Below are 14,767 nucleotides of genomic sequence, written 5' to 3' on the forward strand. Positions count from 1 at the left end.
ATGGTCCACACGTCCATGATGGTATATGCTGACCATATTGATCCTATAATATTTTCACTGATTTTACATTTCTAATGAATACGAACCCTCCAAGAAAGAACCACAGTTTGATGGAAATCTCAGTTTCAGAGAGAGAGAGAGAGATATTTGGGCTCCTCCTGAGATTTTTTTAGAGAGAGAGTGAGTTTGCTGACTTTTTACATTCTTGGTCCTGAAGATGAATCCCATTTTTTTTTATACGTGCTCTGCAAGTAATCGCATGTGTATAAATCTGCAAGAAATCACATATATCCCTTACCTCAGAAATTCAAAGGCTAAGACATTCCAAGATATAATAGCTTCTTCAGCTCTAATCACCAAAACACTCCCCTCTCTCTTCAAATCTTTGCTATAACCCCCTCTACTATCACCCCTATACATTAGTGCAACAACTAATTCATTGCCTTTTTAAGACTCCACACACACACAGACCAAAGTGCCCACTTCACACACACACACACAGATGGGTTTCGCTGAGCGAAAGTGGTATGCGTTATTTTTCGCATGGGTGCGAAAGACCTTCTCGAAGGCGTGCAAGAATGAGGCCAGTCCCCCAACATCCTTCAAGTCGCCGGAGGAGGTCATGGTCGCGGCCTGTAAACACTTCCAGCAACCCCACAAAGTGAACTTTTGTTAGCTAATTTGGTTATGGCATAAGGCCTGCAAATCTATGGTCTTGGATTCTAATCCTACATATGGGCCGACTAGCAGTAACTCGGACGGGTCTGAGCCACACTTGGTTTTGACGACTTATGATCGTAAGGGCCACTGCTTTGAGGTCTTGGCTTCCTAGCTACTGCACAGAGGGTACATGAGGGTTATTATTGATTTACATGTTGGCTTGGTTGTTATGAAAAAGGTGCACAACACTAAGATATCTCAGGTGATGCTTTCTACCTTCTTGGTGTACAGATTTGGGAGAATATACTATGATCCACATGAACATAGAATACAGAGTTTTTATAAATGTCGGATCAACTGATCGACGGGGATGTGGAGAGAGTTGGACCGGCTACTTGGAACATGACATGTTCTGGTGGTTCCCGTACTCTCTCTGCCGTTCGACCATTGATCGGACCATGATGAGAAGAACTATGTAGCATGGATCTTCTATGATCACATGAAAATTAGGAAGGCCTCTCCTATGGGAGTAGAAGATGGATTGTGTTGTACTTGTAATATGTTTGTTGGTTTGTAATAACTAATAGGTGTTCATATGTAATTTGTATGTGAAAGTTTATTGATAAAGCGAGTATTGCCTTTCTCTTATTAAATGTACTGAAAAGTAAGAATGAAATAAAAATCCAGTCAAATTTCAGTTTGAATTACTAGACATTCACTGCTCTTCTTTTCTAAAGTATGTTTATCGAGAAAATAAGAAATTGAGCCGATTTCATTACTCCATATTTCTACTGTATATTTTCCATTAATTTTTTTTGGTGAATTAGTTTTTGTTTTTACTCAATGGAATTAAAAATGTTGACAATCAAATAGCTTTATAAATATGAAAAGAAAATAAAATCATCAATAAAAAATTCACTGTAAATTATTTTTTCCACCTAGCAATTTCCAATAAATTAAGGGGATGAAAATGCCAATTTCACTCTTTCAAAGGTAGGAAATGTGACCATTAGATGTGAAATTAGATGATTGAGGAATGTGTAATTGATTCGGTGCAAAAGCAAACACTATGATAGATTGGATTTCACATCCAAAGGCCACCTTGTTCTAAAACTAAATGATCTCATATTATACAATCAGTTAAAGGTATCCTTTCATCTTATTTAGAGGGACAATTTAGAAAATTTCTGCCAAATGGGTACTTTGTGGGGGGAGGGGTTTGGTTGGGGTGTTCCGCTCTATTTGAGTTTGAGTTGATCCGATTACCGGGCTGTGCAACCCTCAACAGTCCCTTGGCAAATTTAGTCAAATATTCGATACATTAAGTGTGCCTCGGCGCTAGGACCCATACGATCCGAAAGGGTGGAGCCAATCCGATCCGAAATACATAGGATGGAGGCCTGCCCACTCAGTATCGGTCAACTGGCAGATCTGATATGAGGATTCGATACTGCTAAAGTACGCTTGGATGCGGGATCCCAAATGACTCGAAACGAGCTAGGCAGGGCCGGAGGGATGTCAACAACTCTTAGTCACTCTCTTGGCAAATCCACACTATAAAAGTGTCCCTAGATGCGGACCCAAGCTAATCTCATTAGAGCGGGGCAACCCAATCCAAGTTGACCTCCCTTTGGGGGTATTAGGGAATTTGTAGGGGTAAATTGGGTAACTTTGGTGCTTTAGGGTTTTGGAGAAGTTTTTGGGAATTTTCAATATTTTTTTTGGGATTTTTTAATCTTCAAGGGTATTTTGAGTATTTTGGTAAAGTTGAGAGGTAATTTGGAGATTATGGAATAGAGGCAGGGGCACTTTGAGAAGTTTAAGTTTTCTCTCTCTAAGGCAAGTATTTCTCTCTCAAGATTAAAGCTTAATTTTCCAACTATTAAAAATGAGGTTTAAGTTGGTGGAATATTAAAAGCTGGTGGATAAAAAATCAAAAGCATACTAAAAAAGAGGTGCATTATTAAAAGTAAATTTAAGCGAGATGTGCAAATGACTAAAAAAGACGTTTAAACTTTGGAATTGTCAATAATTTGTCTTTGATGAGGCTTTTTTTTACCACATAAACCTATCAAATCATATCGTTTTGTACTATTTCGACACAAATTTCTTCTGTAAAATTATAAAGCAATTGATCATTATCATTTTAAACAAATTTGAGCCAAAAGTGTCCACAATTCGCCAAGTTTCCCTCATGTTGAGTTTCAATTTTCCATATTGTATTTCCAATTGTACATCTCATCATTGTGCTCATATTTGACCCCGATTTGGCAATAGGCCAGTAGATTATTGTGGAAGACCTTGAGACCAATGATTGACAAAAATTCGGCTCAAGATGATGGCAAATTTGAGAGATATGGCCCTTTTATTTTTTACTATTTTAAGAAATATGGTTTCATAATTTTAGACAACTTCTCATTGAAATTTTGCGCCTTGAATTGGCTTTTGATCCTGGATTTCTATATATAAATGTGTTCATCTCTAAACTGGGAAGCTCCTCACAAAATTTTGACTAGAATTGTTGGACAGATTGCAGGATATTGCTCTGAGAGTGAGCGGAGGTCATGGGACTGATACCCATTCATGCATTGCAAACCTCTAATATTTCGATTCGATTAGATCTTGTTCCGAGTGGAAAAACTCACATATCTTTGTATGTATAAAAAGCTCATGTAGCAAGGAGTAACATATTAAATTTTGGACCCATTTGGCTATGGGAATTGGGATATATATACCTGACGTTTTGCAAGGAATTTCACTGCTTGCTGTATATACCCTGAAGGTGATGAACTACTTTTATAGTATGGTCTATTTTCTTTTCTTGGTGGTCACTATGTGGTGCTCCAAAGATGATAGAAAGGACACTTCTCAGATCGATTTGGCGAAACGTTTTAGCAATGACCTTTCTCATCGTGAATTTCCTCCCATAAGCATTTGGGGCAATGGGGCAAAAGTTGGGCCATTTAGGTTAACCTACAGTTGAAGAGGTCATGTCTCCTCCATTTGATGTCGAATTGGGCTCAAATTTGGGTTGTAACTATTTTATATTGATATTTTTTACCCATAAAGTTATCAGGCCATTTATCTTTATATATCATGAGGAGGTTTTGTAAATTGGCCTTCGATCGAAATGGCAGTCAAGATTCGTCAAACGACATATATTGGTTATCTTGTCTCGAATTGACATGATTTTTAAAGGGTAGCCTTAGGGTACTTTGGATTAATGATTCAATGCTTAGATTGTGATATTGATATATTTTGGCCCAAGTTTGGTTGTTCCTCATTTTGGATCATCCGATCGCTGATTTGTGTATAATCAGGCTCAGATCTTTCTTATTTTTTGGCATGGAACTTCCTTTTCATCATATTAACGGGACTTTTCATGTTTTGATTTATTTGAGTTAGTTTTTTTTTTGGTAACCCATTGTAGCCATTTCTAGTGGTTCCTTCGATATTCCGACACTTATTGTGCCAGGAATTTGTTTGACTAGACATCATCACTCTTGAGTCAGGTAAAATTTTATTTGAGACAAAATGCCCCCAAACAAACACTTGGGATTAAAAAAGAAAAAATAATCAAAATGTATATAAGAGATGAATTATTTAATATTTTTGCCTATATTTTTTATTTAATTTCAAAATACCCATCAAAATATACATGTGACCGATACTTGAAATAATTCAAAAAAAAGTAAATTGTTAAATTATTGAAAAGTAAAGTGTATTTTGATAAGTCTCTTAAAACAATATACTGACAGCCCTCAACCACCAAGTGTCGGTGACGAAAGGTTGAAGAGTTGTTAGCAAACTGTATGAAATTATAATATATTAACCATTAAAATAATATAAGTACTGCCGGTCATGGGCGATCTACAATATGACCAAAAAGAAAAAAAAAAAAGAAAAGAAAAAAAGTACGAATGGAAAGTTAAAGTATAAGTATGCTGTTTACTACGATACATGTAGCATGCACGCAGTTTTGTGCGATCGTCATATCATTCAGGCATTCGATGAGACAGAAATGAATCTTACACGGATATATTGCGCAACATGATGGAAAAATTTACTGATACTTATTTACCATCAATGAGTTTGATAATGATTTTCATGATTTGTACACATGAATGAAAACAGTGTTTTGAAAAGTGCTAACCCAGCTCAGAATCAATGGAGTACCGGTTCAGTTCCAAGACCTGTCGGTTTTCTACCAATTTTCACATCTTCCCAACAATTTTTCTCTTCTTTTTTTCGGTAGAGAAATCCCAAAAACTAGTGAACCGGTTGGTGACTTGTTCGGTCTTGTTTTTAAAACACTGCATGGATCCACGGGGTAAATTTCTTTTATTGACCGCCCAGATGCTCGGTTCCCCCATATTTTCTTTTTAATTTTTAAAATTTTTATTGACCAATTCTCATTCGAGAGAATAAGTTAGATTGCCGATTCGAATCAAACATTTACTGATCCAGGCAGATCGGCAATTTCCCGATTTTAACCAATTTTCCAAATGACCGGTTCACCTTACCAGTTCAGGTTAATTTTATCGGACCGGTTTTATAGCATTGGTTAATTTTATACAATAATTAGCTAAGCAATGAAAGGGCATGGTTTCAATGGGGCCTGCCCGCACAATGTAGAAATACGGGCTTGATAATAAATATATTTTTTAAATATAATTTGATCTTAATTTTTAGAAAAAGGTGAGGTTTGCATAGAACCGATGCTCTAAACAATCAAGTAAAGTGCACCTTCAAATAGTTTCGAGAAATGTGGTTTCAATACTGAAAATCTTTGTGATAGCCTTAAAATATATTTTTATTTTTAATTACAAGAGTTAAAGTTTCAAAAATAGTGCAGATCGAACACATCTATAAAAACTTGAAAATTGACAGTCCAAAAATATATTGCAAAATGCATTATTTCCAAAATGTGAAATCCATTTTTTTCTCATGTCCATGCATCTTGATGTCGAGGTGATCAATTTGAAGATATTTGAGCATTAAAACAACCTCTTCTAGTGAAAGTTTTTAGGTGAGTTGACTTGAAAATTGACTGTCCAAAAATGTGTTACAAGATGCAGTATTTTCAAAATGTGAAATCCATATTTTTTTCTCATGTCCATGCATCTTAATGTCGAGGTGATCAACTTGAGGATATTTGGGCATTAAAACAACCTCTTCTAGTGAAATTTTTGAAGTGAGCTCTAATTTGATTGTTTAGAGCCTCGACTCTATATAAACTTTACCCTTTAGAAAATATATAATCTTTTTAAACATGGAGATCATGAATATGATTTTTTTTTTTTGAAAACTAGAAATAATAATTTTATTAAGAAAGCATTGCATCCGTTAATTACACGTATTTTTAGATGGACCACGTATTTGTATCTATCTTTAAAATGGATACTTTATACCTTTGGACCATATATTGTACAAATCCAGTCCAGCCCACATGAAACAATTTCCCATGAAAGAAAATGTAAAATGGATTCCTATATCCATTGGTTGTCATGACATTAGCTATTCAACATTTAACATAATTTTCTTTATCGGTGTTTAGTGTTTTAATGCCTAAGCCTTTATTCTAATCAGAGCAGTGAGAGAGAGAGAGAGAGGAGTTTTGTAAGAACGCCATGGTTCATAGTTTCAATCGCCACCCTTCTCCTTTCTCCTCCAGAAGGATAGAATCTCATAGAACTGCATCAGAGTAACGAGGAGAAATATTTAGAGATAAACCACTTTCACGTATAAAAGGAAAAAGTCAAATCGTCCTTTTCTGATGATGAGTGAAAGTGATTTTTTTTTTATTTTTGGGATTGTATTTAATGAGATCATTATTTTTTGGTACAAGAGATCATAGTTACTTACAATCATTTGATGTGAAATTGGATAGCTTGAGTGTGTTATCAAGTTCAAAAAAATTTCTTTTCAACTTTGAGCTTGGTCAATGAAATAAATAGAGCCACCAAATTTCACACCTAATAATCAAGATTAATTGTGAATTCCTTTTCAACTTTGAGCTGTGTGTGTGTGTGCAGTGTGACTACCTTAAAACAAAGATAAATGCAGTAGTGTTACATGGATATTGACACGTCCTTATAAATATTCGATGTCCATTGCACTTTCTTGAGTGTTAGTTTCATCCAAAAAAGCTAACATTACAGGACATGTCCCTATAATTATTAGAGAAAATAAGAATGAAATGGTCAAATCATCTAAAAAAGATTACCAATTAATTTATCATTAAAGTGGTTAATTTTTAATAAATTCATTAACGTACTTCCTCAACTATTTTTGTTAGCAAATATCCAAATTGCGACATTCAAGCCCTCGAATGCTTGAAAAGTGACGTCATTTTGAAAAAGCAATCATTTAAATGATTCGAACCAAATGACTTAAGTACTCTTACTTATTCCGGGTTCCACACTTGATGCATGCTTATCATCAAAGAGTCTTGATCTGAAACCTAGAATAAGTAGAGATATTCCCACATTTTGGCTTGAGTAGACCAAATAACTAAATTGCTCTATATGCTTTGTCCTACCTACTCAACTAATTATTGTTACAATAGACTTTATTGTACATAGATCTCAACTCAATACACACGTATTAACATACAACACCAAAAAAAATAGTAACATCGGATAATTTAAGGAATTGTCCCATCTTCTAAGGGAAGTTAACAATAGAAAGCCCTAGAATAAATGCCAAGGCCTATTTTGGTTATCCAAGTGTTGCCTATCGAAATACGTTCGATCCTTTTAGCCAGAGGTTAGAACTCAAATTGAGATAAAGAGTACAAAATTACTCTTGATCATTATATATCTAGGGTGCGGTTTGTATAGAGCCTAGGCTCTAAACAATCAAATTAGAGCCTACCTTCAAATAATGTCAAGAAATGTAGTTTTGAAATTTTTGTGATAGCCTTAAAATATATTTCTATATTTATTTATAAAGTTTAAAGCTTAAAAAATACTGTAGATCCACATATATATGAAAACTTGAAAATTAACGGTCCAAAAATGCGTTATAAAATACACTATTTCCAAAACTTAAAATCTTTTTTTTTCTCATGTCCATGCATCTTGATGTCGAGATGATCAATTTGAAGATATTTGGGCATTAAAACAACCTCTTCCAATGAAATTTTTGAGGTAGGCTCAAATTTGATTGTTTAGAGCCTCGGCTTTATATAAACTTTTTCTTTATATTTAACATCAAAGTAATTGATCGGTCTTAAAGTTCAAATGATATTTTCTCAAATTCTATAGCATACCCCCAAGTTGTCAAATTTAACATTGGATTGTTGAGAGTAATAACAACCTCATTATATCAAAGGAAAATGGTCTCATGATATAAATCCCAAACTAATATTTACGTAGGTTTTGCTGGTATGCTTGGTTGGGTTAGCCGAACAAATCAGGCCCATTTACCTTATGTACAAAGAGGTCACAATTACTTACAACTATTCACAAAGTTGAAAAAAATTTCTTTTGAAGTTTGAGTTTGATCAATGAAATAAATGCAGCCACCCAATTTCATATCCAATGGTCAATATTATTTGTGACCACCTTATACCAAAAGTAAATGGTCTTATTATATACTTTCTCGTTGATACTAGAGGGGTTTATCTATCTAAAGTTGTTGTATGCGTTCCATCCCTACATTTACGTGCCCTAAGGATGCAAATGGGTGTTCCCTCCAAAAAAAAGGTTAAACCTTAATTAATTATTATTTTTAGTTTTTAATTTTTTTTACATATTAATGATTTCTATATTGGATATTATATATTTCCTAAAAAAAATAAAAAAAAAAGTATATATAGAGCCTAGGCTCTAAACAATCAAATTAGAACCTACCTCAAAACTTTCACTAGAAGAAGTTGTTTTGATGCCCAAATATCGTCAAATTGATCATCTCGACATCAAGATGCATGGACATGAGAAAAAAAAAAAAGATTTCAAGTTTTTGAAAATGGTGTATCTTGTAACGCATTTTTGATCGTCAATTTTCAAGATTTTTAAGTTTTTTAAGTTTTATAGATCTACTCAATCTATATTATTTTTTAAGCTTTAAAATTTATAACTAAAGATTAAAAATATAATTTAAGGCTATCCCAGAACTTTTCAGTATTGAAACTATATTTCTCGAAACAATTTGAAGGTGGGATCTAATTTGATTGTTTAGAACCTCGACAATACACAAACCGCACCCAAAAATAAATTCAAGATCCATCTGAAAAATAACCTTTCAAGAGAGGAGCTATACATACGAGTCCTTGGGCTCATTGAAACTCTGTCCTTGTTTATGTTCATAATTAAAATTGAAATTTTGAACTAGAGCTCATAAAATGAACCAAGGATTTCATGAAAACAATAATAATAATAATAAAAAAAGCCGAGAGAGAGAAAATTTTAGGAAATTATTGTTACTCTTAAATTAAATCTCCATTTTATATTCCTTGCACAAGGAGAATTCATGGTGTATGCGTGTTAGAGAGAAAGAAAGAGAGAGAGTACCGGTCGCCTTTCTTGGAGCAATTCGCCATGGCTTCTAGCATTAAGCTCCCCAAGTTGCCTGAAAGCGATATGGAACTTGTCCCTACAACTTTTCATATGATCGTCAGATATCGAAGTTGCCTGAAAATCGTGATTCGAGTCTTCATCCTCCTCTGATTCCTCATATTTGGGCACCTCTTCACGATCCAACGTGAGGATCTCTGGCTCTTCTCTATCTAAACCATACATTTTCAAGTCATAGCGCTCATATGTGTCGCTCGAAGAATCCCCAAATGCATGCGTAAACAAATTCTGGCAAATTCGGATAAGCAAAGCCGCCGGGATCCGATTTATGAGAGAGGAGAGAAAGAAAAGCGATAAAATTATGCATGTTACAGGGAAGAAGAGGAAGAAAAAAAAGAAAGAGAAGAAGATGAGAGAGAAAGAAAGAGTTGGGAGGAAGAATGTGAAGAAGATGAAGATAATTGCAGACAATTTACATGCTTGTGTTAACAATGCTTTCGCAGCATGCATGTTAATTTTCTTTTTTTTTCCCTTTTTCTTTTTTTTGGCCTCTAAAACACTAGAAAGAGGTAGGGTTCTCATGTAACAGAGTGGTGTTACTACAGGTTGAGTTCGTTTCTTGTGGGGTCCAAGCCCAACACGTGTGGTATGGTGGTGACCTTGTTGACACGTGTGAAGGATTCCCCTGGTTTGTGACAAAGTGAAAAGTTTTCCAATTATGGAAAGGAGTGATATCACCCAGCCGACTTCTGATGGTGGGCATGAACTTCAGGACAACCTGAAATGATACAAAAGGACCATGTTTGCAATGGATAACTTGAACCTGGTAGAAATTTTCTCTAGTAATTTTACAACTTGTGTGGTTGTTGTTGTATGTGTATATGCTGGTTCTTCTTTTGAGGTCCATAAAGATGAGCAAATTAGAGAAGATACGAAGATTTATAGTATCGTCAAGGATATGACCTTTAATAGAGTAGAATGACGGAAACCGACCCCAATTAATTGGAAAAGAGATTTTGATGATGATGATAAAATATGAAGATATCTATGGAGATACAAACTGATAGTTCACATTTTTCTCACACATAAAACATTAGTGTTGCGTGTATGCGTGTGCATCTAAGAAGGCCCATAAAGATTATGTTATATATGGAGTTTAGGGTTCAAACTGAAAGTTCTGATTTTTCTCACATATAAAGCAATGAGTGTTTGTTGTACGCGTGTCCATCTAAGAGGGTGCAATAAGCGTGACTGATTAGAAATAACTTGGGCCATATCTTATGCACTTATTCTGGCCCCTATGGTTTTACTACCTCTAATGACGCTAAAGCATGGGGTTTGTTAGAAGGCTTGAAGCTGATCTCTAGATGGGAGGGCAGAAGGATAATTGAAAGAGAATTGGCAAATGTTGTAGCTTGGAGTAGGTGGGAGTCCAATATTCCTTGGAGATTAGGATCCTTGTTTCACAAAATAAGGGGTAAGGTCTTGTTGCTTAATGCTCATCTTCATCATTGTTATAGGGAGGCTAATGAGGAAACAGATGGTCTAGCCAAGGAGGGAGTTTCAAATTCCTCATTGGTGGTTTTTTTTGATTTTATGCTCTTATTGTATAACACATCTAGTAATTTGGATTTATGTTTAATGGAAACTTGTGTTAATGTTCAAAAAAGAAAAAAGGAGGGTACAATAAGCGTGTGCATCTAATCAGTGTTCAAACAGTCGATCCGGCCGATTAGTCGGTCCTGGTCGGATCCAATTAGTCGGACTGATTCCAAATAGATCGGCCGATTAGTGCTCCGATTTTTTCTTGAAAAAATGCAATTTTGTTAAAAGAAATCCAAAAAAACTCAAAAGTTCCCAAAAAAATAGTAAAAAATGTTTAAAATTTACATGTACTGTTTTTTTATATTGTTACATAAAAAGCAAAAAAAATATATTATAAGTATAATTGGGTTTCGTAGAAAATGATTAGGTATATGAAGCAATACTTTTTCAATGATTGATATATAATAAATATATATATTGATATTGCACATATTGTATATAATATGTAGTCACTATATACTATATAATATAAATTATATTGATAAAATGGATATAAATAAATAATGTAATATGATATAATATTATAAAATAGTATAATATTTTAACTAAGATGATGTTTGTTTTTTTTGGGTCTTTTATAATTCAATAAAAAATATAAGTAAAATATAAAATTGTTCGTCTCTTTGTGACAATTTTGATAAATTGTCATCTCTCTCTCTCAATTCCCTCATGTCGTTTTATTTTAATTTACTTTCATAAAAAAGAATTGTATTTGCTATTTCTCCAAGTGTGCAGTAAGCTTATTTTATCAAGATCTACAAAGACCAAATATAAAAAAAAATAAAACAAAAATATTTGTTTGGACGACTCACCTGGTGTCGCCTAGCTTACAAGGGCGACACTACCAGTGTCGCCCAAACCAAGATATTTTTTATTTTTCTGAAAATTTGTAAATATGTTCTAGGACCTCTCTGGAGTCTGGTCATATAATTTCAGAGCCAAAATAAAATTTTAAAAAATACCAAAAACATATTTTACATGATACAAGTCTATCCTATCTGAACTTCTCTGTTTTCCAGTTATTTTAATTTATTTCATCAAAAACATTGTATTTATTGCTTCTGCTGGTTTACAGTAGTTTCATTGCATCAAAATCCATCATAAAAAAAATAATAAAATAATATATATATATATATATATATATATATATATATATATATATATATATATATATATATATATATATATATATATATATATATATATATATATATATATATATATATATATACGTATATATCCTCTTTTTTTTTTTTTTTTTTGGGCAACACACTTGGGTCGCCCAGCTTATAATGTCCAAACTAAAAAGTCCCAAATTGTTCTGAAACTTTGCAGTAATCTTCCAGAGACTCTTAGCTACACGCTCACAAATTTCAGCATAAAAAAAAAATTTAAAAAATACCAAAAACATATTTTGCTTCAGGTAGGTCTGCTCTATTCTTGACTTTCTGATTTCATTATAGTTACTTAATTCCTGTTTTCTCTGCTTTCATCATGCTTAGTTTAGTTGTTTTTCATCAAATTTAAAAGGAAAAAAATATTTTTTAAAAAATAATATTTGATTGAGGGTTGCTTGCACCCTCCTTGAACCGTGTCCCATTCGAGTCATCCTCGACTCGGGTCACGCTCGACTTAGCACGAGCTATGCCTGGTTTCACTGCTTTGATCATACATTCTTAGGGGTTCCTCACCCCTCCATCTATATTGTGTATCGAGCGAGTTTCGCCTCGAAGCGCTCATCGCTAGGGGCGATTAGCGCCGGGCGCTCACTTGTTTTATTTCTTATTGTGTGCTTGTGTGCTTGACTTTATTTTCATTTGTGTGCTTCTTTACACACTCTAGCACACACCGACCGAGAATCCCAGAAAACTAAAATTCAAATTTTTCCAAAACCTTCAAAATTTGTGTTAACAGCGTGACGGGAACCCAGCTTTGAGAGTCAAAGCGGTTGGGATTCGCGTAACTTTAACTGTGAGCGCCCCTTCGTAATCCTTTGCCTCAAAGCAATTCCGCGTATAGTAGGACCTTACAAAATCCTATAACAGGAGGCTAGGACCTATGCGGGGACCTATATCAGCCTAACCGCATTTCAGTAGTTAGAAACCCACTCTCAAGCCAAGCCTATCTATAGTACTATATTAGGTCAAACTTTTTCATGTGCTTGCTTGCTTATTGATCTTCGATCTCAGCCCAAATCTACTTTTGGTTCGAGCTGAACCCTCTGGGTCCAGGTTCAGACTTGTACCTAGTTTAGCCTAAGTCCGAACCAGATTTTGCCTTGGTTTGAACTTAGGCCCCTCTTGGTTCGAGCCGAAGGCTCGTTCCTAGTTCATCTTTGATCTAGTCCAGGTCCATACTTGGCCTGATCATTAAAACTCTCTGGGTCCAAGTTCAGGCTTATTCCCAGCTTAGCCCAAATCCGAACCAAGTTCACACCTAGGTTTGAACCTAGGCCCCTTTTTGGTCTAAGCCAAGGGCTCGTGCCTAAACCAACTTTGATCCAGTTCGGGTCCACACTCGGTCTGATTATCATAACCCTCTAGGTCCAAGCTTAGGCTTGCACCCAGCTTAGTCCAAGTCCGGACCAGGTTTGCACCCAGGTCCGAACTTAGACCCACTCTTGGCCTGAGCTGAGACTCGGATTTACCTTGTCTAGATTTTTGTCTAGGTTCTAATATAGGTCTATGCTTAGAGTTACCTCTAGAGCTAGACTAGGCTTACCCTAATCTAGGGTCCGAACCAGAACCCATTGAGTCTAACAAGTCTAGGTTCCAATCTAATCTTAGCCTATGTCTTAGTCAGGGTTTTGCCTCTAGAGTTAGGATAGGTCTGCCTTAAATCGTCGAGTTTAGATCTTACCAAAGTCTAGATTCTAGAACTCCGTCAAAGAGAATCACCATGTCGGTTACTCAAAGCGACTATGATGATCACTCCACGACCGACTCTAAGCCTAACCTTCCTAAACCTCGAGACCAGTATGCTGCAATCCTTTGGAATTATCAAAACATCTCAGGCGAATCCATTATCCAGCGCCCAAGTCTTCAGTTAGAGACAGAGTCCCAAGCATCCACTCCTTATCCTGAAATTGGTGTGATCCGAAAGGCTGGTTCAGCCTGAAAGACTCTGAATAGTCAAGGGGTCCAACCTGGAGTTGTCCTGCAAGGGGTCTTAGGCAACCAAAGTAGGAATCGAGTGGGGGAAGAAATTCATGTAGCATCTAATGCCAATTCCAACAACGCGAACCGAGATAACTCTTGGGTGCAGCGGTCTCAAGACCAAGACCCACCTAGGTCTAGGGGATCCAACCCTACCTCGAGTCGCCGTAGTACAACTCATGATGTCTTGAATATTGTACGAGGCAAAGGTGTCGATCCAAACCGATCCCTAGGCGAGATTGGTGTCCAAGCTGCCCTTAAAAGTCTAGTTCACCTAGGTTACACTGTTCATGCCCTAGCTTACGGGACAAACCCAAATAAAGTCAGTGGCATAGATTTACCCTTAGCACAACCGAGTCAGCCAATTCTTCAATCGGTCCCTCTAGTTCATCCGGTCCAACAAACCGTGCAATTTCTGCAACTGGTGGCGACACCCATGGGTCAGTACGTCCCTCAGGCGCAAGTGTATCAAACCGCCCCGGTGACTGCGGCTCATCAATCTCAAGCCCATGCAGGCCACGCTTAGGAACCCACCGACCAGTGGGCCTACTGTCATGCCAAGCACCCAGCTAGAAGGCATTTAAAAGCGATGCAGGATATGCTCATAAGAATGGGAATGCATATTCTACCCCCAAAGGCCTATGTTCAAGAGGCCCTTGGAGGCATGGAGGACCTTCCCTTGGGAGTTATCCCAGAATTTGGAAACAAGTTTAACGGGAAGTGCGATCCACATGATCACGTCAACGCGTTTCTCCTCTCCGTGAGAGCTTTGCGAGACATGCCTAACCAACTGAAGGCCATATTTTCGCAAACATTGACCGGCGAGGC

At 36.0% G+C, this 14,767-nt stretch overlaps 1 long non-coding RNA gene across 1 annotated transcript; it reads right to left on the reverse strand.

The window, feature by feature from the left end:
- Nucleotides 1-6,038: 6,038 nt before the first annotated feature.
- On the reverse strand, nucleotides 6,039-10,397 carry LOC148780238 (uncharacterized). Its single transcript, XR_016042145.1, has 2 exons — nucleotides 9,177-10,397; nucleotides 6,039-6,354 (listed from the first exon to the last, which is right to left on the reverse strand). It is a non-coding gene; the product is annotated as an uncharacterized LOC148780238 (long non-coding RNA).
- Between the last annotated feature and the right edge of the window lie 4,370 nt (nucleotides 10,398-14,767).

This window comes from Amborella trichopoda, chromosome 10 (genome assembly GCF_054954075.1).
Source record: "Amborella trichopoda isolate Santa Cruz 75 chromosome 10, AtrichopodaSantaCruz75HAP2 v2.0, whole genome shotgun sequence".
NCBI classification, from domain to species: domain Eukaryota; kingdom Viridiplantae; phylum Streptophyta; class Magnoliopsida; order Amborellales; family Amborellaceae; genus Amborella; species Amborella trichopoda.